This window comes from Ursus americanus, unplaced genomic scaffold (genome assembly GCF_024610735.1).
Source record: "Ursus americanus isolate L20-20 unplaced genomic scaffold, mUrsAme1.1.p SCAF_286, whole genome shotgun sequence".
NCBI classification, from domain to species: Eukaryota; Metazoa; Chordata; class Mammalia; order Carnivora; family Ursidae; genus Ursus; species Ursus americanus.
Genome location: NW_028273868.1, coordinates 15,001 through 18,690, shown reverse-complemented (window position 1 = coordinate 18,690; position 3,690 = coordinate 15,001). Strand labels below are relative to the sequence as shown.

The following is a 3,690-nucleotide window of genomic DNA, read 5'->3' as shown; positions in this document are numbered from 1 at the left end:
GAGAGAGAGAGAGAGAGAGAGAGAGACAGACAGGCAGGCAGGCAGACAGGCAGACAGACAGCGAGAGAGGGAACACAAGCAGGGGGAGCGGGAGAGGGAGAAGTAGGCTTCCCGGTGAGCAGGGAGCCCGACGGGGAGCTGGAAACCAGGACCCTGGGATCGTGACCCGAGCTGAAGGCAGACGCTTAGCGACTGAGCCACCCACGCGCGCCCCTTTGGGGAATTTTCCGCCCACGTCCGCTTCCGGCGGGGGCGTGCGTGCGTGGGCGTGCGTGCGTGCGTGGGCGTGAGCGCATGCGTACGCGCGTGTCCCGTGGCCAGCCGGCTCCCTTTCCGGCTGGAGCGGCCCAGACACGTTTTCCCAGTCTGCCCTGGGGTGCTGCAGCCGTGCCGCGCTGGTCGGGGGCTCCCGAGGCTGACGCCCCGGGTCCGCGCGCCCCACACCCTCCGCCCGCCCCTCCGAGGTGGGGCCGGGACAAGATCGGGTGGCCGGGCGGCCGGCTGTGCGCCTTCACGGGCCCGCGATCTGGATCTGTCTCGGTGTCCTTTGCGCCGGTTGTCGGGCGCCACCTGGCGGCCGCTTTTATATAGCGTCACCCTGCCAGAGCGTCGCCGATGTCAGTAAGGGATGGCATTTGGCTGCGGTCCCCAAGCCGGAGTTCCAGGAAGCCGGTGACACTAGCGTGATTGTCCCGCTCTCTCTGGGGTGTCGGCGCGCGATCGGCTCGCGGGAGATTGAACCTCCAGGCTTGTGAGGGTGTGACGCCGCCACCGCCTCGCTCCCTGAGAGGGGTGTGGGGGGTCGCCTGGACGGGTCGACCAGCACCCACCGGTGTCCCCTCCTCGGCCCGTGGGGGAATGGGAGCGGGTGTGTCCGGCGCCCGGACGCCATCCGGCCGGTGGCTCCGGTCGGTCGTCGGGCCTTCCGTGTCGCGCGGTTTTCTCCCGTGTCGCGCTCGAGCCTTGAGAGGAAGCCCGTGGATGGCGTGACGGGCCCGGCCACGGGGCACGCGTGGGGTTCCGGTCGTCTGACCCGATTTTCTTACCAAGCTTTCCGAGGCTCGCTGCGGAGGTGGGGACCGGAGGGGACCGGAACGGACCGGACCGGATCGGGTCGCGAGGGGAGGCACGGATATGGCGCCCCAGGGGCCCGGCCGCGATTCCCATTGCGGTCCGGCCGTCGGGGACGCCTCCGTGGTATCGCCCCCTCCCCCCCCAGTCCCAACTGGGAGTCGGGGACCGGCATGGGACCGGCATGGGACAGGCGTGGGGCCGTCCTGAGGGCCGGGGAGGAGGGCGTCCACAGGTGCCTCCGCAGGACTTTGGGGATTTTTCTAAGTCCTGACGTGGGGACGACAGGCGGACTGGGGGAGGGCCTACCCGGCCCGCTCCACCTCCCGCGAGTCCCCCGTCGGTCCCGGCTGCCGCCACGCTCCCGGGGTCGACCAGATGGCCCTGGGGGCTCCAGGGGCCGGGGCTGATGGAACGGTGCTTGGGGCCGGTGGCCTGGCTACGGTCCCAGGAGGTCCCGGTGACTTGTGTCTAGGCCCCGGCAGTCGGCGTGGTGATTTTGTCACCTGAAATGAGCACTTTTTGTTGCCAGGTAGGTGCTGACACGCTGTGCTTTGGCGACTGTCGCCTTAGAGATGGGGACCTCTGGGCGTGTGCGGGGCGGGGGGGACCTCTGGGCTTGACCATGGTGCCAAGCCCGGCTGTGCCCTCGCTTACTTGAGCCGTCCGCGTGGGCCTGTGCGCCGGCTCGGGTGCCTCCAGATGGTCCAGGCCGTGGTGCCGCCTCCGGTCTCCAGCACCCGAGGGCGGTGTGGGCAGGCGGCGTGGGTGCTTTACCCCGTGCGCTCCCCACTGCGGGCACCTGGCTGCGGTCGTGACAACCCTTGTCCCGCAAGGCTCCGTGCCACGTGTCAGGCGTCCTCCTTCCTTGGGTTGTCCGGCTGCTCTCGCCCTGGGGTCGAGGGGTGCTGGCGAGGCTGAAAGCAGGTCCCTCTGGTTGCTGTCCTCGCCGGGCTTTCCCCCCCTCGGGACCTCCCTGGGCACATTCTGCCGATCGATGTGGTGATCTCGCGCTCTCCCGGGCCGGGCCTAAGCCGCGTCAGACGAGGGACGGACATTCATGGCGAATGGGACCGCTCTTCTCGTTCTGCCCGCGGGCCCTTCGCGCTCCTCCTCCTCCTCCGCCTGCTGTGGCGGTGCGGGGAGGGCGCGGGGGGGGTGTGTGGACTCCGGCCCGACCCCGCCCTCCCACGTTCGGCCTCCCGGTGTCTGTGGGACCGGGGTCCTCTGACGCAGCGGACACTCTCGCTTGCCTTTCTTGGCTTCGTGTGGTGAGCGGCTCTCCCTGCCATGGGGAGGGCCGTCCCGACGCCGCGCTGCTCACCGCCTGGGCGTGCTGAGCGCGTTGCGCCTGGCCCTCCGTGGTGCCCCTGGAGCGCTCCAGGTTGTCTCAGGTGCCCGAGGCCGAGCGGTGGCGTCGTTTCCTGTTCCCAGCGACCCCCTCGGGTCACCGCTGTTGGTGGTGTAGTCCGAGGAGCGGGTGGTGGAGTCGGTAAGGGAGGACCACCTGCCCCCCCCATGGGGATGCGGGCGCCTCGTCGTCCCCCTGGCGCATGCCGTGCTGGGGGGGGCCTGGACGTGGCGGGGTGTGTGAGCGATCGCGGCGGGCCGAGCCAGCGCTGTGGCGCTTGGCCAGCCGAGGGGTGCCGTTTCCTCGCCCCAGCATGCCACGTCCGTCTCCGCCTCTCGTGGCCTCGCCGGAGGCACGAAGCTCTTTCCGGGCGGTGACGCGAGCATGGTGTGCGTGGCGGGGCAAGGACGGTCTCCTTGTTGGGCCCCAGCCGTGAGCGCTCAGGATTGCCCTGTGCCTGCCCCTTGCCGCAGACCTACCCCCGCCCCCCGAGCCCTTGGCGGCCTTTGGAGAGCCGTTTAGCGGGGCCCGGTCGGGGGACGAATGGGTGGGGGCGATGCGCCCTCGGTGAGAAAGCCTTCTCTAGCGATCCGAGAGGGTGCCTTGGGGTACCGGAACCCCCCAGCCGCCGCCCCTCCTCTGCGCGTAGTGGCCACCGATGCGGGGTGACTACCGTTGCGTGTTGGGCAGAGCCCCCTCTCCGTGAGGGGTCTGCCGGCCCCGCGGTGGGGCCGAGCGCCGCTCTTTGCCTACCGCGGCCTGCGCCTCCCCCCTCCGAGTCGGGGGAGGATCCCGCTGGGCCTGGCCGGCGTCCGGCGCGCGGGGCTCCCGCGTGCGTGCGAGTGCGCGTGCGGCCACTCCCTCGCGGTGCTGTGTCTCCCGAGGGGTGGGGCGCCCCCGCGCGTCCCGCTTCCCCATGCCGTGCGAGCGGCTGTCTCCCGCCCGCTCCCGTCCCGAGTTGCCGCCGGGGGTGGCGTGCAGGCACGGGTCGGGCCGCTCTCGCCTGGGGGTTGCTTCCCCTGGGTCGTGACTCCGGGATGGACCAGACGGATGGACGGAGGTTCAGCTGGGCCCCTGCGGCGGGGGTCACGTGGGGTTTTTGGGTCCCAGCCGTGGTGGGGCCTGGTTCGCGGGGGGCGGGGCCCGCCAAGGGTGCTGAGGCCGGCCGGCGTCCCGGGCGTCGCGGGACCGCTCTCATGCTGGTGGCGGTGGGATCCCGTGCACGTTTACCCGGTGGCCCGGTTCGCGTCTTCGTTGGCGCGCGCCCT

At 71.3% G+C, this 3,690-nt stretch overlaps 1 long non-coding RNA gene across 1 annotated transcript in view; it reads left to right on the top strand.

The window, feature by feature from the left end:
* Positions 1-312: 312 nt before the first annotated feature.
* Positions 313-3,690, top strand: part of LOC148106548 (uncharacterized) — a 16,346-nt gene continuing 12,968 nt past the window's right edge. Inside the window, exon 1 of the long non-coding RNA XR_015723721.1 lies at positions 313-464. This is a non-coding gene — a long non-coding RNA (uncharacterized LOC148106548). The remainder of the gene's footprint in view (positions 465-3,690) is intronic.